Below are 24288 nucleotides of genomic sequence, written 5' to 3' on the forward strand. Positions count from 1 at the left end.
GGCCTCTGCCAATCTGCCCTGGAGGAAATCTGCCCTTCCCGACCCCAAATATGGTGATCAGTTATACCCTTAGCATGTGGGCAAGACTCACCAGCCAGCACCCAGGAAAGAATTCTCTGTAGTAACTCAGATCCCACCCTATCTAACATCCCATCACAGACCACTGGGCATATTTACCTGCTAATAATCAAAGATCAATTGCCAAATTAATTGCCAAAATTAGGCTATCCCATCATACCATCCCCTCCATAAACTTATCAAGCTTAGTCTTGAAGCCAGATATATCTTTTGCCCCCACTACTCCCCTTGGAAGGCTCTTCCAGAACTTCACTCCTCTAATGGTTAGAAACCTTCATCTAATTTCAAGTCTAAACTTCCTAGTGTCCAGTTTATATCCATTTGTTCTTGCGTCCACATTGTACTAAGCTTAAATAATTCCTCTCCCTTCCTTATATTTATCCCTCTGATATATTTATAAAAAGCAATCATATCCCCCCTCAGCCTTCTTTTGGTTAGGCTAGACAAGCCAAGCTCTTTGAGTCTCCTTTCATAAGACAGGTTTTCCATTCCTCAGGTCATCCTAGTAGCCCTTCTCTGTACCTGTTCCAGTTTGAATTCATCCTTCTTAAACATGGGACACCAGAACTGCACACAATATTCCAGATGAAGTCTCACCAGTGCCTTGTATAACGGTACTAACACTTCCTTATCTTTGCTGGAAATACCTCGCCTGATGCATCCTAAAACCACATTAGCTTTTTTAACGGCCATATCACATTGGCGGCTCATAGTCATCCTGTGATCAACCAATACTCCGAGGTCCTTCTCCTCCTCTGTTACTTCCAACTGGTGCGTCCCCAATTTATAACCAAAATTCTTGTTATAAATCCCTAAATGCATGACCTTGTGCTTTTCACTATTAAATTTCATCCTATTACTATTACTCCAGTTTACAAGGTCATCCAGATCTTCCTGTATGATATCCCAGTCCTTCTCTGTGTTAGCAATACCTCCCAGCTTTGTGTCATCCGCAAACTTTATTAGCACATTCCCACTTTTTGTGCCAAGGTCAGTAATAAAAAGATTAAACAAGATTGGTCCCAAAATCGATCCCTGAGAAACTCCACTAGTAACCTCCTTCCAGCCTGACAGTTCACCTTTCAGTACGACCTGTTGTAGTCTCCCCTTTAACCAGTTCCTTATCCACCTTTCAGTTTTCATATTGATCCCCATCTTTTCCAATTTCAGTAATAATTCCCCATGTGGAACCGTATCAAATGTCTTACTGAAATCGAGGTAAATTAGATCCACTGCGTTTCCTTTGTCTAAAAAATCTGTTACCTTTTAAAAGAAGGACATCAGGATGTACCTTTGTTGCTACCGTCATTCTGCTGTGGATAGAATAAGGCTAAGATGACAACAACTATATGTGTTCGTGAGTGGTAACAAAGAATTAAAAGCTACAGAGTCTTGATGAGAGGATAAAGCCACTGCAGATGTGCATTTAACATGGTGTTCTTTAGACAGCAGAGGAACATAAAGAGAAAGCAAGGATATTGGATACTATTGATGAAAGAGCAGTGCAAATGCTATGAGCCACTCTGCAACCTCTCTGCCTTAGCAAGAGTAAGCTTTGCTGGAGATTGGACTGTGTGTCAGTTCCCTGTCACATGAGTCCATCTTCCTCACCAGCAAACCCCTCAAGGCTTTCCCAGCTCAAACCTTGCCTAGCAGGTAACAATCAATCAGTGAACTCCATCCCCCGAGCTCCTCAGAGCTCCCCACATGCGCAGCCTCTACCACTGTGCATTCACAGAAGATGGTAAGTTTGTTGCTTTTCTTCTAGAGCCGGTACATAACAGCTTATCAACTTAACTGAGGTAAACATACCCTGCCCTTCAAACACAGCATTGAGTTGGTTTATAGAACAAATAAAAAGTTTATTTACAAAAGGACATAGCTTAAATGATACCAAGGAGAAGGAATAAAGATGGAAATGGTTACAAAAAAGAAAAATACGCTTTCCAAAAGCGAAGATCTAACTTAACCAGTTACAGTTTTTGTTCAAGGTAGTTTCTGTACCAAGCCTCCTTTCCCAGAAATAGCTGAGTCCAAGGCACTGGTTTTCCTTGTGTCCTCAGGTAAGCCAAACTCTGTCTGTCCTTTATATCTCAAAATCTGCCTTTGTTTCAAGGGTTAATTTGATCCCCTAGGGTTCCGTCTCCTGTCTCCTCTGGGGGGGCCGACTTCATCTTGTTACCTGGTGTTTTCCCTTGTGATGTTGCTTGTTGCAATTTTACAACATAAATGTTATCTTCCTACAACTCCTGATACAAATGAATAGCCCACTGAATTTGGCCACACCTGGTTTGAGGTGTTGGCCTCTTTCGGAAAAAATCTGTTTATGACCGCCCATCCCCACAACATGCCTGGTTTACACAACTTTTAGTCACAGACTTCAAAACATAGTATCAGTGAGTATCAATAATTCCACACACAGCATTGCCACAGATATTATTAACCTGTGTGGTACTTGTTTTCAAATGATGCCTTACAAGAAATAGTTTGTACAAATAACATTGCAGTAGAGTGTTGAGTGTGGACACAGGGATGCCTCGGGCCACAGTGGTGTTCACTGGACACCAGGGAAACATAAAGATAAAGCAAGCATGTTGGGCATTGTTGATGAAATAACAGGGAAAATGATGAGTGCTGTAATAAAAGCAGGATGAACTTTATTTATATGTGTTGCAATCATAGTGAAGGTAACTGTAGAATCCATTGCTACTTGTGTACAATTTTTTCTTAAAGAATACATTATAACTAAAACCCTTTACTATGCTTTTAAGAGTATAAAGAGTTCTTTGATATTATCTCCGCGACTAAACATGGTGCACAAAATGATAAATCTATGAATTTTCTTTAAAATAAAAAAATGTGTGTCTTACTCTCTCCCACATACACACTTGCCCTCCCCTACCTCAATCCCATACACACTCTAGATACCCGAGCCTTTAATGTGCACATCCAAAGATTTGGATCCAGTTTTGTTGTTTTGGTTAACAATGAACAGTCTCTCTGCTGACTGATTTATACCTAAAGAAACTGAAAGTGGCAACTAATGTCTTTACTGAAATAAAGCTCAAAGGTAAAGTTGAGCCTGCTGTGACATTAGAAGGATAAAGAGACGTGGGGAGGGAAGAAAGGTTAATTTGGCCCTAAATTTATACACACACACATAGATATATCTATATACACACATACACACACACACGAGCAGAGTCAGCACATACACACACACTTAAGCACAATTTGAACTCTTTTGGATCCAATTCTCTATTTCCTTACACCTGGCGTAGCCCTTTACCCCTATGCAAATTGAATGCAAAGGGATTTTATGTTCTACCATTCAGACTTCATAAAGTTTTACATTCTCTTTGGACTCATCATTTGCTCCTATATACATGAACACACGAGGAGCAAAACAGTGGGGAGTCAGCCCTGTGCTGTTAGATTTGGTTAATGAAGAGTCATGGGATGAGAAACCAGTTGGAAGCTCATACAAAAATGAAAAAAAAAATGTAATAAGAAGCTCAGCAGAAAACAGTAAAGACAGGAGGCCCGCCAGAATATATACACAGACTTGTAGCAGCAGCAGCCTACCTGAAAGGAGAAAGATCAGTTCATGGAATTCTCAAGTTCCCAGTCAGAAGCGGCGTGAAAAGAAGACCTTTTTCACTGGCGAGGGATACTTTCTTCCACATCAAATGACAAGCTGTCAATAAGGTGTTGTGCACCCAAAGCACTCAGACAGGAATCTTTTCAAAGATGAAAATATGACTGATGTACTACATTATTCAATGTTTGCAACAGGATGAAAGAAGAATCCTGCACTAGTATTGCATAGGTTCCGATGCATACAGTTGTTAAGCTCAGTAGATCTGGATCTAAAACCACCAGCTTCTACAGTAAAATATCTCTGGAATTGTCCTACCTTGTGCACCATAAGTAATTAAGATGAATAAGTAATATTGAATATATTATATTTTGCTGCCAAACAAAGCAGATATAAGCATTGTTTTTTCCATTTCATGTTGTTGAATGATACAAAGGGAGAGAAAAATATGTATGAATACAATGGTTTGGTTAGTTATGTTCTGAGATGCAAAATATATAACTGCTACTCATTTACCCCCTTTAAGTGGAGAAGGAAGATTTTTTTTTTCATGCTTGGTGGGAACGTGCACTGATTCCTTAAAACAGACCAACCTGATCAGTTGACTATATCTGAACTATTAGTGAAGAAATTTCTGCAGCATGATGCCATCTCCACCAGTGGTCTCACTAATACCTCTGACTACTGTCTTTATTTCATTAACTTGTTCTCAGTCAAATACTGTAATACAGGGCTTCTGGGTGACATCATTTCGGAGAGATTTAAATTCAGTTTAAAATTAGGGTTTTTTTAAATTATTCTCTCAATTCTCAAACATGATGCTTAAAAAGCTTGAAATTAGATTTTGTGTGCATGCGTATAAAACTAGATAATTGTAAGCTAACATTTGAGATCATTTAAAAATAATGACACTAAATTAGGTGCTGATCCTGCAACTGGATCTGTGCATGATTCTCCATTGATTTTAATCGGGATTTGTGTAACTGCATAGGTTCATCCAGATCGAAGTGTCCGCTATTCCCTCACCTCAGTAAGTACTATTTGAGGTTTGCTGGCCAAGCACCAGGGCTGCCATGGAAAGAATCAATATTAGTCAAGCATTACATAAGAGGTCTCTAAAATACAAGAGCCCTCTATAACTTTGAGTCATTCCAGTTGCCTAATGTTATATACTCCTGTGCAACAAATATCCTATTTCATGAAATGGTGAAAAAAGTGAACACTGTATTCAAGAAGATTTTTAATCACTGCTTCTTGCATAAATTCATCCACTTGTACTACCTCCACCTCTGGTATAGCCTAGTGTATTTTTAGGCCACAAGCAATAGTTTTGAATGATATAAAAAAAATGCTGCAGTAGCTTCTCGGTAGCAATGAAATAGCAAAACACTTGATTTACTAATGAAAAGGGTTACTTATTAAATCACTTGCATGGCTGTTTCATTTCACGGGTACTCATTAGCCTCAATCTCATTGAAGGTAATCCTGCATTCTTTGTCTACCCAAAGCTCCTGCAGAAGTCAATGGCAGCTGTGGGTACTCAAAGAATGAAAAATTGGGCCAGTATTTATGTTTGTGTGCATTAAACCAAAATTTCCACTCAGTGACTTAAAGATCCATTTTGCTTTAAGTCTTGTTTCATTATTCCAGATTTGCATGTACTGATTTTCACTATGATCATTTATCTTAGCTACTCTTCCCTTCTACAAATCATGTACATATGGCATTTTGGGAAAAAAATAAAACATTAATTGTTGGTGCATGTGCTGCCAACAGAAAAGAAGCGTTCTTAAAAACAGTGACAATAGAGAATGAAGTTAGCAGTTATATTTGTTCAGAAATGACCAAAGAACAGAAAATGTGCTATGTATGCTATGTATATAGCATGGTCTATGTTCTATACTGCATTGTAGTTACCATGGATTGGTGTCCTATCAGTACCTAACATAGTCAGTCAATCTATAACAAACAGCTTGTTCTTCTCTAAAATCAATGTTTTACAAGGCTGATTTTAGGCTTGGGTCATCAATAAAATTCTCAAATTCATTGATCTTCCTGGGAACATCAAGTGTCTCTTTAGATCTGCTGTTCACTCTCTTAGCATCATAACTTACAATGCTCATAAAAAACCAACCAACCAACCAACCAACCAAAAAAACCCTGTGCTTTCACCTCCTCAAATTTTAGATCTCTATATTACATTGCAATATTTGTATAATCCATACATTATTTTGAGAAGTAGAAAGGCTGTGATTATGGTCTGCCTTACTTAATATTTTTGATTAAGGTTTCTATTATTTTTACTTCTCAATTTAAATTATCCCAATACAAAAAATAAAAATTATAAAACTTAAAATGTGTTATGTACAGCACAGTATTAACATACATGTGCAAAAACCATTTTAACCACCTTAGTATTAAGTGAGAAAATCAAATCAATACTTTATGAGGTGGGGTCAGGGCAGACATCACAGTAAGGGAGGGGAAGTGTGAAAGTGGGGGAGGCAGGAAGGAGTCAGGGGTTGGAGAAAAGGGAGGGAAGTTGGAACTGGCGCCTGAACATTTGGTGTTCCTTAGTCAAATTTTATTTAAAATGGAGCCTGGATTTCTTCAAACTCATGTTGTTGATCCCTGTGGCTGCTAGGTCAGATGAATCAGAATACCCTTGATTCATTTTTCTACCTCTATAAAACCACTTACTTCATGATCATCTCAGAAACTAAGAATGTTGACTGATGAGAGGCCCAAGTAAATGGTTACATGTTGTTATCAATGGATGTTTGATTGCTAAAGCCCCAAATCATTTCAATTCTAGTGTCAACTTCTTTACACAAGTGTTTAATTGGAGCTCATCCCCACAGTGTGTGCAAAAAGTACACCCTTAGCTTTATCACAGGGGCAGCATTTATCCAAAGGAAGAGCTGTCATCTTATGTAGTCTTGTGGTGTCCAATATATTCTAAATAATAATTTGTTTTTACTTTGTTTATTTAAAACAAACTGTATCTAAACTAAACATATTTTTGGTGGGAGACAATAAATGCTTCTTAAATGGTGGTTTGAGAATAAAGCCTCAGCCCGTTTTCTTTCTCCTAAATAATCTGTTTGACCGCAGCTAAGGCATTAATTTCTTCTTTGTTTTCCAACAAATGCTTTTGAGTAGCTGAATAACACATTGTGAACTTCCATCTGTATTATTCTGGAGTAGTATATGCCAAGCAAGCTACCTTAGGATGTCACTGAGCAGCCATAACTGGACTGGTGTAAAGTCAAGCAGGCACCAACAGAGATCAGGCAGTGTCTCCCTTGCTCCCGACATCCCACAGAGGGCCTTTCATGGACAAAGGGTTAACAATGCAGCTCCCTCCAATCCTGTAGTGCTGGGACAAAGAGGATTCCCTTGATGGGGAAGCCCTCACCAGAGCAGCAGAATAATTTTTAGATAGCCTAGTATAAGGGGATCCCTAGAGTTTACAAAAAAAGGAGTCTAGTAAAAAGCTTGATTTTAGAAACAAAGCCTGTTTTAGTTTTCCACACAGACATTGTGAGAGAAAATACTACATTTGTTACAGGACATTAGAGGAGTTATTGGGCCATATCCTTGACCTCTCTTAAATTCCCTTTGCACCTCTTTAGCAGCAGAAAGGAAATTAAAGCAGCCTTAAGGTAACTGCTGAAGATTTATCTGGTAGAGAGCTGGCATAACTGAGCTGATATTCCACTGTGTACCTAATTTAATTTATATATTATATATATATATTAATTCTTTACTGAAAGGATTAATGTGTGTGTGTGTGTGTGTGTAATCCTTTGAGTAAAGAATTTAAATATATGAATGTGGATGTGGGGGAATTGGCAAATTCAGCCCTCCTTTTCCCTTTCCATTGGTGATTTAATATTCTCTCTCTCTCTCTCTCTCTCTCATTTCATATTTATGGGTAAGAGATGGGGGGGAGAAACTTAATGCAAAGTTGACATTCCCTGCTCTGAAAAAAAGAGATACTGCTTAATGATAAATAAGGGAAAGTTCTAACATAATGCTCTAAATGGATCAGAAACAAAGGTCACAGTTTCTATAGATGAGGGCACACCCTAGAGCAATGCATTTTAATAAACCAAGTACTAAAGCCATGCATTTAAATATTTCAGAACAAATACAGCAAATCTATAGCAGCAGTATTGCAAAATTCTCCTGAAAGGCATTAAAGGGAAAGAAAACTCCGGGCTGTTACTACCTATGATAGAGTGCAAAAAATATGATTTTAGAACTATAATAATGAAGATTATGGAATTTATAATGACTGAGGCAAAAGAGAGGTTATGGGATGGCCTCTTTTGGAACAGTAAATTTGTTAAAACTATGAGAAATTTGCCTGATCCAGGTTATTCTGATTTATACAAGGCTGAATATTTGGTAATGTTACCACTCACCACATCCTGATCATCTTGCCTGCTTTAAGGAATATTAAATGAGAGGGACTCATTGATCTTTAGAAAAGATATTGGAGATTTAACAATATTAAGCATATTTCTAGTTTCCATTCACTTCATATTTAGACTCAGGGACCAATCCTCAGCTGGTGTAGATCAGCTTAACTCCACTGTTTATTCCAGTGGAGCTATGTTGATTTTAACCTGTTAAGAATATTATTTAAAAGCAATGCTGTAAATCATTACATTGCTACCTCCATCTATCTAAGAGGTGACACTGGATTACACATAGATATACACAGTATAATTTATCTTTTAAGAGTACAACAACATTCAGAATACAAAAGATACACCATGACTATGAAACAGGCAGTGAAAATACTGTTGTGCTCTGTGAAGTTCAAAAGCCTTGATACTTCAAAATACTTCACAGCTTTGAGACGCTTCACTAATAGAGTGGTGAATAAAGGCAATGCACTAAAATAGGGCCAAAGGAAATGTATCTTAATGACAGATGATCAAATCAAAATGGAGTATTTTAAAAAGCAGCTAAGAAATTAAAGTATAGAAAGGCAAGACCATCAAACAAAATTCAAGTAAGGAAAAGCAGCAGTGTGGTGAAATAAATGAGGCTGACAAGGGAAAGAAAAGAAAGAACAAGTAGAAGAATGAAAAAAGACCAAAACAGATTAAGTTACAAAATGAGCAATGCCAGCAAAAGAAAGTGAAGGGTATTCTGAGAGACCAGTAAAGGAGACTATGTTAAAGAAAGAGATAAATATTTTTAAAGTGTTGTTTACAAGCTCAGTATTGTTACCAGATTTGCCTATTACTTTGGGGTACGCTCATTTATTAGGCAGCAAAGAGTCCTGTGGCACCTTATAGACTAACAGACGTATTGGAGCATGAGCTTTCGTGGGTGAATATCCACTTCATCGGATGCATGTATTTATTAGGGTTACTCTTCTGGGGGGAGGGTCTGTAATTCTATCAATGTATTGCTTGTGTCACTTGTGTTTTCATACAGAGCTCTACTTCTCCCTTCTGCAAGCTCCCTCCCAATGGAGCTATTCTGCAGGACCTAGGTTCCTCAAGGCTGAGTTCAGCCCCAGAATCAGATGAACACACACACACACATACACACACGTTAACAGAGCGCATCTGAGCTGACCGGGTCAATCAGCACTCCCAAGCTGTCACCCTTATATGCCCTCAGACTCAGCAGGCTGGTTCGAACAGCACTTCCAGCGGCACAGGCACCACACTGGAATAGAGTATGCCTGAGCAGGCTGGGTCGAGCAGCACTTCCAAGCTGCCACCCTCCTATGCCACAGGTTCTGCACATCCCTATCCCCACTTTCACGTTACGATTGTTCTGGTAGTAACCCACTTGATGAGCAAACCCCACAGTATTTTTGGGCGCTACAGGGATCTTTAGCTTAGATGAAAGAAGTGTTGCTGCAGAGCAAATGGGGAAGCCAAAAACACAAGAGAGAGAGAGGGAGGAAAGCAACCAGCTTAACCATAAAAGTTACTTATTGCCAGGTAATAACAATACAAGTGGAGCCAAACAAACAAAACAGTTACTATATTAAATCTAGCTTAAATTTGATTACAAAAGTCAAGTTTAGAAAACTATACCTTACCTGATCACACAAGTCAGGGTTAGAAAGCTATACCTAGAGTTAAAAAAAAATACATAAAAAAAAACCACCAAACCAAAACAGGGAGAGTTGGGTTCTCACCACTCTGACGCTTGAACCGGTTGGGGTTCCCAGGTGGTGGTGGTATCTGAACGTCCGGAGTGCTGGAGTCAGGCAGAGCGCCCAGCACCAGTCAGGAGAAGATGAAGTCCCAGTGGAACTGATGCAGATTTTGGATCCAGGCATCAGAACATTTACTTGTGCATGGGTATGGTTTTTTGTAGGGAAAGAACACTGGTTCAAGGGAGAACACTAGATTTGTTTATGGGTAAACTGATGGCTCAAGGGAGTATACCAAAGTTGTTTTATTCAGGCTAGACAATAGGAAGTGATTATTCTTGGCTATGGGTGGTGTTCCTTCCAGGGAGCTCACAATGCAATTAGGCAACTTCAGTATTTTGGATACCAATAAAGGATTTATTACTAAAATTGGTCTGATAACTACTGAGCTGGGTGTGTGCAGGCAGAGGTTCATTAACATCTGGAGCAGAGATCCCCCATCATGCAGTGCTTCTCTGCTTTTCTGGTCCCAGAGTTCAGTGCGGTTCTTGCCTTGGAATCTCTGTTCTCTATTCTGCATGCTAATGCAGATGCCTCTCTGTCCTATCTTCAATGCAAATGAAGCTAGGGGAGTTGCCTTCATCCTGTCACCCTTGTCCAGAGGGGTTTAGGTGTGTCTCCCACTGCCTTTTCATTGTTCTTTGTAAGTCTTACTTCAGAGGCTGGGGACAGGGGGTCCTTTGTGAGTCAAACAGGCTGGATACTGCACACTGGTTATCCAAGAACACAGAGTTGACAGGTAGCAGTATGTATCAAGGAGTTATTACATGATAAAGAATTAAGTTATAGCAGGAAGTTTACAAGTAGCACATATCTTTCAGGACACTAGAAAATGCCCTACTTGTTAACTCTGACACACTAACAAAAAAGAGATGTAATCCCCCCCACCCCCCGCAAAGTGAAGTCAGCAGCAACAATGGCCACATTCAATAACTAGAGGTTCCTCTTAACAATAAAAACAGCACCAGCTCAAGCCCCTACTCAGTAATTTGGGAAAACATAATGCCACCCCTGGGCACCTCTCAGAGGCAATACTTCCCTCTCACAACCACTGAGTCTGTATATAACAAAATAACACTTTAATCATAACCAAACAGCCAATCCACAGTACATTGGGTAGTGTACCTTACCTCAGTTTCCCATCTTATGGTGTGAAAGTCCAATGAATGAATGTTTCTTTAAGATGCCACTCCCCTCTCCCTCCACTGCATTCCACTCCACTCACAGTTGGTTGTCTGTGGTTGGCAAAGACCCAGATTTCAGAGATGCATTCACATACCCTCTCCTAACAGTCTGAGGTGGGGGGGCGGGGCATAAGGCTTAGTCCCTAGCCTAGACCTTCTCATCAGTGATGTCAGCACTAGTAATCACTGAACAAACAGAAGGATTCTCACTTGAGTCTAATCAGCTCTGCCTTTAAACACTGGAGAGAGGAGGGTCAAAAGTGGTCTAGGACTCTTTGGGGAGAGTCCCCACCACCAGATGGAAACACCTGTCCCCACTCCATTTTATTTTCACTGGGATTTGGCATTGCTACCCCCTGCTTAGCAAGTCTACTTCACTTTAGGATGACCTTTCCCGCCCTCCCATAACCAGGGCATGCTAAGTAGAGTTCTACTGTCCTTTACTCATACAAGATGGATAACATTTCATTACCCCTGCATTCAATATGTAAAACTGTTATTAAAGCTTATATTAAAATTATCTAAAACAGGGTTAATGAAAAAGTTTCTATTCATCCCGGTATAATGCTAATATGTTATCCCAAAGTAGCAAATTTTATTTAAAAAGTCATAAAATGTATTAAGTACATATCTGCAATGTCCCAAATTAGGGTTAATACATTTGACAGTACAATTTAAATATCCAGTATCCAGATCAGTCATGAGATGTTATACTAGGGGCAGCTTGCAGAAAATAAATACAGTAATGAATGTACATTGTCCCTCAGTAATTGAGAATTTAAGGTAGGTTGTCTCTGAATAAATATGGTGATTTGTAACTCAAAACCAGCCAAAAATTGATCACTTTGCCAAAGCAGCTCCATCTGCTAAGCACCTAGGTAGAGTAGGTGTGTCTATGCAAATACCATATGCTCCCAAAGTCTTTTCTCCAGCTCATCACTAGATGTCAGGAGAGAGCTCCTTCAGACCCTTCTTACAGAGAAATAAATTGCAGAAACTGGGACAGCGAATATCACCAGGCTAGATTATAATCACATGTTGGGTGTTAAAAAATGTCTTACAGAGTTAAATAACTCATATCTAGTATAACTGCCTCAGTCAATTTGAAATACTCTCAGTGATATTTTGATCACAAAAAATATAGACAACCAAAAGGGAACTGTGTAATGTAGCGACCTGCATGGAACTTGGAGGGAGGACCACAAGTTGCAGGAGGGATGAGTTTAAAGGTGGCACCAGGAATTTAGTCTGTGTGTACATGGGTAGAATGCTATTTGCAACTGTATTTAATTCTAGACAACATTCCTCTGTTTGTAGAGGGCATTCCAGAAGTAATATTCAGATACGGATGATAGCATCCAGATAAAATAAAAAGTATTTATTATTTTTATCGAGTAAGGTTTATATTTTAACTATAAAGTAGAGTATGTGGAACTGGTTCTGATCTCTAATTCTGGTGTAAATCTGAAGTCAGTAAGCATCATTGTAACTAAGAGGAAGAATATATTATTTTTGCTGAGGTTGTCAAATGACAGCATCAGATATTTGTTCATAATATTTGAAATTAAATGTTACTTAACTCTACATTGTTGTAGTATGGGATATAATGAGAATCTTAGCTTGGTTTCAAAATCATAGATGTTTCCCTATATGTGCTCTACTGAAGGCCATCGCACTAAAGGATATGGTATATCATTGTTCATTCATTGTTATCAATGAGTTAGCCTTGTAAATTCAAGGACTGTGAAGGCCAGTGTCATAACAATTTCCTTTTTAGGCTTGAGTCCAGAGTTTTTATTAGATTGTTATTTTTATTTAATAATATGTATAGTTCAAATTTCATACCAGTATCCAATTTGTACTCTAGAATATAGCTCTGGTGAAGTAAATGCCCTTATGACAAGGAATTATGAGAAAGTGGCAAGAACACTACATTACATAGCCTATCTGAACACTATAACATAGTGTCCAGAGGGCGTTTTAACATTTTTTGCAGTAGAAAGAGTTAGTCTGAGCTGAGGCTAAAGCATATTGGGCTAAATTGTCACTGAATGCCCAGGCATTAGCAGACATTCCAATTTAATACTAATATGAGTTGATCATCTACTTCCCCATGTGGTACCTTAAACATTTTTCCCTAGTATATTTAATACCAGCTAAAATGCATTGGTGAGATCTGTCATTGGGTAGAAAGGCCATAGACATGTTATTCTTGCTTGGAAGACAATATAGGTGACAATCACCAACACTTGGCACTGACAATCTGACTCTTGTCCTCCATTAGTGTCTAAGCCAGGGGTCGGCAACCTTTCAGATGTGGTGTGCCGAATCTTCATTTATTCACTCTAATTTAAGGTCTCTTTGTATAAGTCTATAATATATAACTAAACTCTTGTTGTATGTAAAGTGAATAAAGTTTAAAAAATGTTAAAGAAACTTCATTTAAAATTAAATTAAAATGCAGAGGCCCCCAGACTGGTGGCCAGGACCTGGGCAGTGCGAGTGCCACTAAAAATCAGCTCACGTGCCAAAGGCGTCACCAGTGCCATAGGTTGCCTACCCCTGGTCTAAGCCGATAGCACATATTTTTTATAAGAGACTGTTTACAAAAGTTTGTGGGAAGATAGCTTTCCATGTACCAATGTGCCTCAGATCCCCGTGATCCTCAATAGTTTGGATACAATACCACAAATTTCATTGCAAAATTTTCTACAAAAAAAATATAAACCCCCATAATTTTAAACAACATTTGTCCAAATGTTTTCAATCATCGGGTAATGCTTCCCCCACCCCAACCACTGTATGTAATAAAATACTGCAGGTCAAATTATGCCTTCAATTACAACCAAGAAAACCTTTTGCCATATTATGCCCTCAATTACACAAGTGCAATGTCATTAACTTTCACTGCTAATGAGTAACCCTTGATGCAGAAATTATTGGATGAGGTTCTATGGACTGTAGACTGCAGGAGGTCAGACTAGATGATCATAAGGACTGTTCAGGCCTTAAAAATGTATGAATCTATTAGTCTAGGAGTAATGCAGCCATCTTAAACTCATGCTAACAAAATCTTTAGACCACACACCACGCTACATAATGAACATTAGATAAATAAAAACAAGCTCTGGGGGGAAAAAAAGCAAACAAAAAAAGCTAATGCCATCATGATATACACCATGCAAGCAAAATGAAGAGATAGCATGCTATAGCATAAGTCCTCCAGGAAATGCAGATATGCCAAACTTCCTGACATACACTTCCTGCTGAGGGAGAAACAAAAGAAAAAAAATCTCAGGACATAGCAGTCACAGGCTGAGAAAGTTTTGTTACATAATTTTGGTTCATAACAAATGGTTTATTTTGACACTGGCTTGCTCATCAGTAAGATACTAAATGTTAGCACAGAGCCTGTGCAACTGCAAGTAACTTCCCCACTACCCCTGAGAATCAGGGGAAATGCTCAATAAGCCTTAAGAAGGTTCAAACAGAAATTTGAACTGTATAGGATGAACCCAGGGGCAAGTCATCATTTCTCTGCTATTAGTGACAAGCAAAAAAGTATGATGTACTCCATACTGATGGTGGTGGGGAGAAACAGAAAAGCTTTGCAGAAATAGTGAAAACGTTTGATGATCATTGTGGCCCTAGAAAAAAAAAGTGTTTCATATGAGAGATACATGTTCTGTGAGAGCACAGAAAGAAGGGTGAAAACTAGAGGAGTATGTCACAGACTTAAAACTGCAAATATTCCTGTGAGTATGGAATCTTAAAAGACTTTTGCATTGAAGACCAGATTGCCCTGGGTTGTAACAATGAAAAAAAAAGTCTGAACAGTTACTCATGGAGATGGATCTGACACTAGAAAGGGAAAAATGTACATGCTCAGCAACAGAACAAACACACAAATAAAAAGCTCAGCAGAGGGCACAGAGCACATGACTGTTTACTATAGCTAACTCAACAAGGGAAAAGTTCACAAATTAAATTGGCCATGGAACAAAACGTGGAAAGCAAGAAACAATGCCAACAATGTGGTAGCCAGCAGGCATATAGGAAATGCCCAGCATTCAGGCAAATATGTAGCAACTGTAACAAACCCAACCATTATGGTAAAATGTGAAGAAAAAAGAAGCAACGTAAGGCAGAAAGGGATTCCTCAAGTAAAGGGGAAGAGCTGTTCTTAAGCACAATAATGAAGACTGAAAACTCAAAAGACTGGCTACTTAAAATCTATACAAATGGCAGCAATTATGTGACATACAAGATAGACATTGGGGCACAAGTAAAGGTAATAACTGAAACTAAGAGATGTAAGGAGCACATAAAAGTGGCAGGGCCAAACACGTCTATGAAAGACTATAATGGAGGAACTCCAGTGTTGGAAGAGCACACATTGATATTTAAATACAAAGAGAAAACAGAATAAGAGTTTGTGGTGGTACACAGAAACAAATAACCCCTCTGGGGCCTACTCATGTTTGAGGTGCTTAGTCTCACTAAGAAGATGTAAGCCATACAGAAAGAGAAGGACAACACACAACCAGCTATGAAAGAATTAACAACATCATAGAATTATAGAAATGTAAGTTTGGAATGGACCTTGAGATGTCATCTACTCTAGCCTCCCGCACTGAGGCAAGACCAAGTAAACATAGACTATCCCTGACAGGTGTTTGTCTAACCTGGTCTTAAAACCTCCAATGATGGGGGTTCCACAACTTCCATTGGAAGCCTGTTCCAGTACTTAGGTATCATTATAGTTAGAAAGTTTTTACTAATATCTAACCTAGATCTCCTTTGCTGCAGATTAAGCTGGTTGCTTCTTGTCCTACCTTCAATGGAAATGGAGAACAACTGGTAAGAACCCTAATGGAATCAAATATAGAAAAAGAAAGAACAACATATTAATATATTCTTTAGAATCTTTATCTTCAACAAAGAGTATGTGTGAATTCTAAAGCCCAGAACACTGGTCCTTGACTGAAAAGTAACCCTATTCAGGCATTTGATCTATTTTGCTATATTTTAACAATCTTAGGTGCCTTCATATCTATACAACTCCAGAAATTCTTGTAAACCATGTCCTTAACATATCTATATATAATGCTTACATAAGCATATATAGACATGGGAAACTAATAAGGGAAGAATGTTATAGCAGATGTTTCCTGCTGGGGAAATCAACAGGGAAGAATGATGGTGGGGTAAGAAGAGATATTATCTTGAAGAATTATTAGTCTAACCAGTTGTAAATATGAGAGAAAATTCTTGGCAACGCAGCTTCCTTTGTCTGAAACACTATATAATGATACTGAAGTGGAAACGTAGTTGGCGGAATAAAGACAGTGTGTCCCTTCCAGATGCAGATATCCAGCTCTTAGTCTGACAACAAAAGGTGGTAATGTATCTATTTGTTTCTCTATTCTGTATAACGTTATACTAATCTTCTTGATAATCTTAGATTAAATAGTTCCAATTGAGCCTGTTATTTCGACAATCTTGGGTCATTAGCTCAGACATGCAACAAACAACAATTGGTATCTTTTGGAGAACAGAAGAACCAGATTTGGTTCAATCTTCAGTAATCTTTAGAAGAAAAAAGGAGGCACACTTTGGCTGTGTGTGAATCCTAGAGAGCTGAACAAGAACATACACAGAGAACATTTCCGCTTGCCCACAAGAAAAAAAAACAACACTATTGTTAGTGATGCCAGTAGCCAAATTCTTCGACCAATTAGATGTGAAGGAAGGATTCTGGCAGATCCCCTTGGACACCGATACCTCTAAGATATGCATTTTATCACATCATTAGGCAGATACTGTTTCCTAAAACTGTCAGAATATGTGCATCTCCAGAAGTATTTCACCATGAGCCGGATGTTAGAGGGTGTGGAAATGTACAGTGCTGACATAATTTGGGGCACCACTACCACTGTATGTAAGGAATGACTGAGGACAGTACTGGAAACTGCAAGAGCTAATAACCTTAAATTGGATACAGCCAAATATAATTTTAGACAAGGGAACCAACGTACTGGGGAAAGAGACTGACCTCAAAGGGGATCTTGCCCACTGAAACAAAGACTCAGGCAATACTGAACATGCTGTTCAGTAGCTTAAAAAGGAAATTTAAAGGCTGCTAATTATGTTGAATTATATCAACTAATTCATACCCACCTATATGACGACAACAATGACCCCAATATACAGCTCTTACAACTCACTTAAGGCTACGTCTACACTGAGTGCTAGGGATGTGATTCCCCTGCTCATGTACATATACTTGCACTAGTTTTCAATCTACACTAGCCAGCAAAGCTATGGTAGAACAGGTAGTGGCAGGGAAGGCTCAGCTGACTCATACTGAGCAGAAACCCACTTGAAACTGGTTGGTAAGTTCTCAGTAAGGCTCAGCCATGCCTCTGTTGCTGCTACCATGGCTACACTGCTATTTATACTTGTGCTAGCTCAATAAGGCCTAGTGTATGTACATGCAAACAGGGGATTCACACTCCTAGCTTGTAGTGTTGATATAGTTAGCTCTGTGTTCTTGGGGAACCAGGGTGCAGAGTCTAGCCTGTCTGACTCATGAAAGACAGCCCCCCCCATCCCCCAGCCTCTGCTTGAACCAAAACCGATGAGAGAAAAGGCTTGCAGAGAGCAGTGAAGGGTGTTGGGAAACACACCTAGACCCCTCCTGACAAGGGTGCCAAGATTAAGATATCTCTATTTGCATACAGAATGGAGAGCAGAGACAACTCCCATAGCCTCATCTGCATGAAAGATGGGACAGGGATTAGCATACAGAATGAAGAACAGAGAACCGCACTGAACTCTGGGACCAGAAAAAGAAGGGAAGCACTGCATCATGGGAATATCTGCTCCAGATGTTAATGAACCTCCACCTGCACACACCCAGCTCAGCAGTTATCAGACCAATTCTAGTAATGAATCCTTGATTGATATCCAAAATACTGAAGCAGCCTAGTTGCATTGTAAGCTCCCTGGAAGAAAACACCACCCATAACCAAGAGTGATCAGCTCCTATTGTCTAGCCTAAAGAAAACCCTTGAGTCATCAGTTTACTCATAAACAAATCTAGTGTTTTGCCTTGAACCATTGTTGTTTCTCTACAAAACCCCTACTTATGTTCAAGTAAGTGTTCTGATGCTTAGATCCAAACTATGCATCAGTTCCACTGGGATGCTGTCTTCTCTTGACTGATTGTGCTGGGGACTCTGTCTGTCTCCAGCACTCAGGACCCTGAGCTACCACCATCACTGGGAACCCCTGACCAGTTCAAGCCTCACGGAGTGGGTGAGATCCCCTTCTTTCTCTCTCTCTGTTTTCCTTTCTACCCTAGGTATTAACCTTTAATAATGTATGTTATGTTGGTTTAAGCTCTCCTTGTGTAGTTATCACTATTATTCAATAAATAACTTTTATGGTTAAGCTGGTTGCGTCTCTCTCTCTCTCTTGCTGAACTTTACTCTTTTGTGTTTTTAGCTTCCCCCATTTACTCTACAGCAACGCTTCTTTTACCTAAGCTAAAGATCCCTGCAGTGCCCAAAATACTGTGGGGTTTGCTCATTGAGTAGGTTACTACCAGTACAATTGTGATGTGGGAGTGGGGATAGGGACATGCTGAATCTGGGACACATAAGAGTGGAAGCTTGAAAGTGCTGCTTGACTCAGTCCATTGAGCCCAGAGGCACATAAGGGGGTGGGGGCAGCTTGAAAGTGCTGCTTCATCTAGCCCATTGAGTTCAGAGACATATAAAGGGTCAGCTTGAAAGTGCTGATTGACCCGATCCGCTCAGACTTGCTCTGTTAATGTATGTTTGTGTGTATGTGTGTGTGCGTATGTGTGTGTTCATCGGGGGCTGGAGGAACCCAGCCCTAGGGAACCTAGGTCCTGCAGGATAGCTACATTGGGAGGGGACTTGCAGAAGGGAGAAGTAGAACTCCATATGAAAACACAAGTGACACAAGTAGTACATTGACAGAATTATAGAAAACCTCTCCTGTCCCCCAGAAGAGTAACCCAAATAAATGAGCATACCCCAAAGTAATGGGCAGATCTGGTAACAGTGTAGACATAGAACATGAAAGAGTTCAATGATTTAAAGCACATTATGACATCAGAGTCAGTGGTGCAGTTTTTTGATCCATTGTAAGACATCAAATTCTCCATAAATGCCTCAAAAGGAGAGCGGAGAACATTATTATTACAGTATGATGGAACTGATTTGTTGGTAGTCTCTCATGCATATAGGGCTATGACCAGTTTCAGAGACAATATACACACGTATTGAAAAAGAGACACTAGGTATGGCATATGGATATACAAGATTTCATTAGTTTCTCAATCAGACCTTCAACCCAGAAACCACTGATTGCAGTACACAAAAAGGGACCAGGAGAATTACTATCAAGGATACTTTTGACAATACAGAAGTATAGTATGACCCTGAAATTACAACCTGGGTGCCACTTAGTAATGGCAGACACTATCAAGTGCATATGCTCCATCTGACAATACACAGTCTGATGATCTGGAACAAGCAGTAAACATGATAAAGGTGTCACCGTATCTCCAGGCATATGGGATGAACTACAGACAGGAACAGCTAAAGATGATATGCTGCAAGCAGTGATACAAGTAAATGTGTGTGTGTGTGTGTGTGTGTGTGTGTGCGGGGGGGATCAATACTTCACATGCTTCTTCCTACTTTAAAAATGAGGTTTCATTTATTTCAGGAGTGCTCTTGAAGGGGACATAGACTGTGATGAAAAGGAAAAAAAATTGGAATGAATACAAAAATGGCACCTAGAATGCCCAATTCCAAAAGGAGAGCTGGAGTTGTATTCTGGCCACAGATGAATGGTGACATCAAAGAAATGGGTGAGGAGGTATGGAAGTTGTACTGAGATTCCAGGTTAAAAAGCCAATGATTCTGCATGAACAACTTTAAATTCCATTGGACAAGTTGGAATTGACATGTTCAGCTTGGGAAGACATGAACACTTGTTGGTAAAGTACTCCATTATAAATTTCTCAGACGTAGTCACTCTTGAAGATAGTAGAGGTAATCAGTTGTCAACACATTAAATATGTATTTGCATGTCATGGAATTCCAAGAACAGTAGAAAACTAACAACAAACCATAGTTCAAGACTAGGGAATTCCTGGACTGTGCTAAAATGTACAACTTTCATCATGAGACATCATGAAACCAATGGATCAACTCAGTGTGGAATACTTATAGTGAAGAAGTTGCTCAAAAAAAGCAATGGATGCAAGAGAAGATCCATACTTGGCATTACTCAACTGTAGAGCTACACCACTATGTTGAAAGTCACAAAGTCATGCATCCAACAAAGTGGGTAGTCACCCACAAAAGCTCATGCTCCAATATGTCTGTTAGTCTATAAGTGCCACAGGACTCTTTGCTGCTTTTACAGATCCAGACTAACACGGCTACCCCTCTGATACTGAACTCCTCTAAAACAGACATGTAAATACCTGATTACCAGTTATGGGACTAAAATGAAGAATGACTAAGGAGTTTGATAATGAGGAAAAGACTAGGAAAGTACAATCAGCCAAAAGACTGTTCAATCTCAGTGCTTCTTTGTCACCAATTTGCTACCAATTTCTGAAGGCATTTAGTTCCCCAGAATATCTGAGAAAAATGTATGAATTATGAATGTGTTTAATGATAAAACACACACCAACAATCAGAATCTCTTTACCGCTGACAAGAATTCCAGCCTCATTATGTTGTCTCTGAAGCTAATATATAAATTTATTTGACAAAGGGCACAAATGCCATTATGTAAACCTGAACTCTTACAGGATTGTTACACACACTATTTAAACATTCTTACTAAGCTGTTTCATAGAATTTGACATGAACTGTATATAAAAATTATATGCAGTACCTTTGCTGTCCCTTTCTCCAAATATGAACCTTCTTATCTATGTGCTTTTTAGATAGCATATGTAGAAAACAAAGATTACAAACTTATTGTATGGGATTCAGGCTTGGAACCCAGGCCAACACATGCCCAAGTAGTAATCAGACCCTGGCCATAACTCACCTAAACCACTGGAGAAGGGAGAAGTGGAGCTGTAGCTTGCAAAGGGCCCCACTCACACAGCCCCCGACTCGGGGAGATGTCCAGCCCACTGATTGGCTGGGATGTTCTATTTAAACCAGAAAGAGGAACAGAAAGTTATTTGAGCAACTATGTCAATTTCTGGCTGGCTACCACTATTGAACCTCCCTACTTGATACCAAACTGGGAGGGAACTGCAACTGCTTTCAGGGTAGGGTCATAATTCAAAATGATCTGGATACATTGGAGAAATGGTCTGAGGTAAACAGGATGAAGTTTAATAAAGACAAATGCAAAGTGCTCCACTTAGGAAGGAACAATCAATTTCACACATATAGAATGGGAAGAGACTGTCTAGGAAGGAGTACGGCAGAAAAGGATCTAGGGGTTATAGTGGACCACAAGCTAAATATGAGTCAAGAGTGTGATGCTGTTGCAAAAAAAGCAAACATGATTCTGGGATGCATTAACAGGTGTGTTGTGAGCAAGACACGAGAAATCATTCTTCCGCTCTACTCTGCGCTGGTTAGGCCTCAACTGGAATATTGTGTCCAGTTCTGGGCACCACATTTAAAAAAGATGTGGAGAAATTGGAGAGGGTCCAGAGAAGAGCAATAAGAATGATTAAAGGTCTAGAGAACATGACCTATGAAGGAAGGCTGAAAGAATTGGGTTTGTTTAGTTTGGAAAAGAGAAGACTGAGAGGGGACATGATAGCAGTTTTCAGGTATCTAAAAGGGTGTCATAAGGAGGAGGGAGAAAACTTGTTCATCTTAGCATCTAAGGATAGAACAAGAAGCAATGGGCTTAAACTGCAGCAAGGGAGGTTTAGGTTGGACATTAGGAAAAAGTTTCTAACTGTCAGGGTGGTTAAACACTGGAATAAATTGCCTAGGGAGGTTGCGGAATCTGGAGATATTTAAGAGTAGGTTAGATAAATGTCTATCAGGGATGGTCTAGACAGTATTTGGTCCTGCCATGGCCTCTCGAGGTCCCTTCCAGCCCTATAATCTATGAATCTACTTGCTTGACTCCTGAGCCTTTCCTTACTGCTGGTCTTTTCATTACCCCAGAAACCCATCTGTTCCTGGTTTTGACCTTTGGATTGACTCCTGAATGTCTCCAGCTCTGACCTTCGGCTTGGTACCAGACTCTGGCTCAGGTTCCAGGTGCCTAACTCTAACCATTAGGCATGACTGCCCACACCTTGGTCCTTGCACTTATTGTGCCTCCAGAATACACACAAATATTTAAAACAGTGTTTTTTCCAAGGATCATATCATCATAACTCATTTTAGGTGGTATTTTCCTATAAGGATGTAGTGAATGCACACGGAAGTAGATTATCAATGTCAGATTACAAGTAGACCATCACTTTACAGCAACCTGTAGTAAAGTAGCCTATTTTTTCACCTCAGTGCACACAATGGGTCAAATTCTCCCCTAGCTCACAGTGGTACAAATGAAGAGTAATTTTACCAATTAGATTAACTTCAGTGTAAGACTGGTGTAATTGATAGGAAATTCAGACCTTCAAAGTGCACTTCCAGTTCAACATGTATACAGTTTCTCCTCACTTAAAAAGGAAAGCTCTCCAAGAAGATATACATTTATAAGGTCTTCAACTTTGATTTAATAAGACATAAAGGGTCAGATAAGCTTCAGTCATGCTACGGACTGGTATAAAGTGGCTTAATTAGCCAGCAGATGTTTCTTTCTGCATTGGAGAACTTACGGGTGACTAGTACCCCACATCTCCTTATGTTAATAGCAAAGGAAGCATAGGGATTATTTCTTTTTCTCACATGACATTTCTGAGCTACTGCAATGTGACCAAGTTTTTTAAAGTGAGGCACTTCATCCAATTCTAGAACTGAACTCCCACTATGTTGAATATTTTGCAATATACCAGACTCTCAGCCACAAGCACTGAAAACCTCAAGCCCTAAGAATTGTAGCTCTGTTGTAATTTTTTTTATAGTATAGTAGTTGTTCCTCAAGCTCTATTTGTAATATAACCCACCACCACCAAAATTAAGTCCCCCCCCGCAATCTGATGATTCCCCCAGCCCCCTGCCGCCGAGTGTCTAATAATTTAAATTGGTATTCTCTAGCCCTCATCCTGGTGGTATAATTATGGAATCAGACTTCAGAGTGAAAACAATTGTTACCTAATATAATCCTTTGCCAGTGCAAGACTATCCCACTCAGTATGATTTCTAGCCTATTGCCCATATTTAAGTGTCCAAATATGGAAACTTTAATTGCTTCCTCTTGCAACTAATCAGTTTTTTCCAGTCTAACAGAATATATTGCTAGAAAATTCTTCCATCCACATTTAACCTATACCCAATCTGTTTCATACTCAGTTTAATGATCTTGTAGCACCCAAAACAGTTGTTCCTCTTTGATTTTACAGTAGAGTTGTGATGAATTGCAGTGAATCAGTTTCAGTTTTAAGTGATTTTCTGACAATTTGAAATTAGACTAATTTTGATGGTCACTTGATTGTCTACTGTTGCCCATTACAGCCTGGCAGCCCAGTGATCTGTCAAGCATATGTTGAAAATCAGCCAATATGGACCCATTTACTGTGGATAGATGAGTGGGAAAAGGAAGAACATGATGACTTGGGAGCTATTCCTCAGTTATTCAGAGTAACCCTAAGTGTAAAGTTTGTTAAGTGTTTCTTGAGGGAATGTTGTATGGCTAATCCTAATCAGCTATGAGAAAGCGTATTTAGCAAAGCATCCATAAGCACACTGAGAGGGTTAACAGAGCACCATACACAGCTTTTTGGCCATGTCACAACTCCACAAACAGTACTCAGAAACATGGAGAACACTCAAGGTGCATCCTCTGGAGCAACTAATAGATACACAGGGCTAGATCCTCCGGTATGCTGAGCTGTTCTCAGCACAGGGGCAATCAAAAGGTGTCTTTACAATGGGGCTCTTGTTGAAAACATCTCAAAACATTGTTAAACCTTCGTGTCATAAGAAGATTTCACTCTTACCTTGGTTCTTATGAATATTAGGTTGAAGCTTCTACCTTTATCATACTATTTGCTATGGCCCGATCCCCCGAGGAGAGGCTAAGGATAACAGTGA

Source organism: Mauremys reevesii, linkage group 2 (genome assembly GCF_016161935.1).
Source record: "Mauremys reevesii isolate NIE-2019 linkage group 2, ASM1616193v1, whole genome shotgun sequence".
In the NCBI taxonomy this organism is placed as follows: domain Eukaryota; kingdom Metazoa; phylum Chordata; order Testudines; family Geoemydidae; genus Mauremys; species Mauremys reevesii.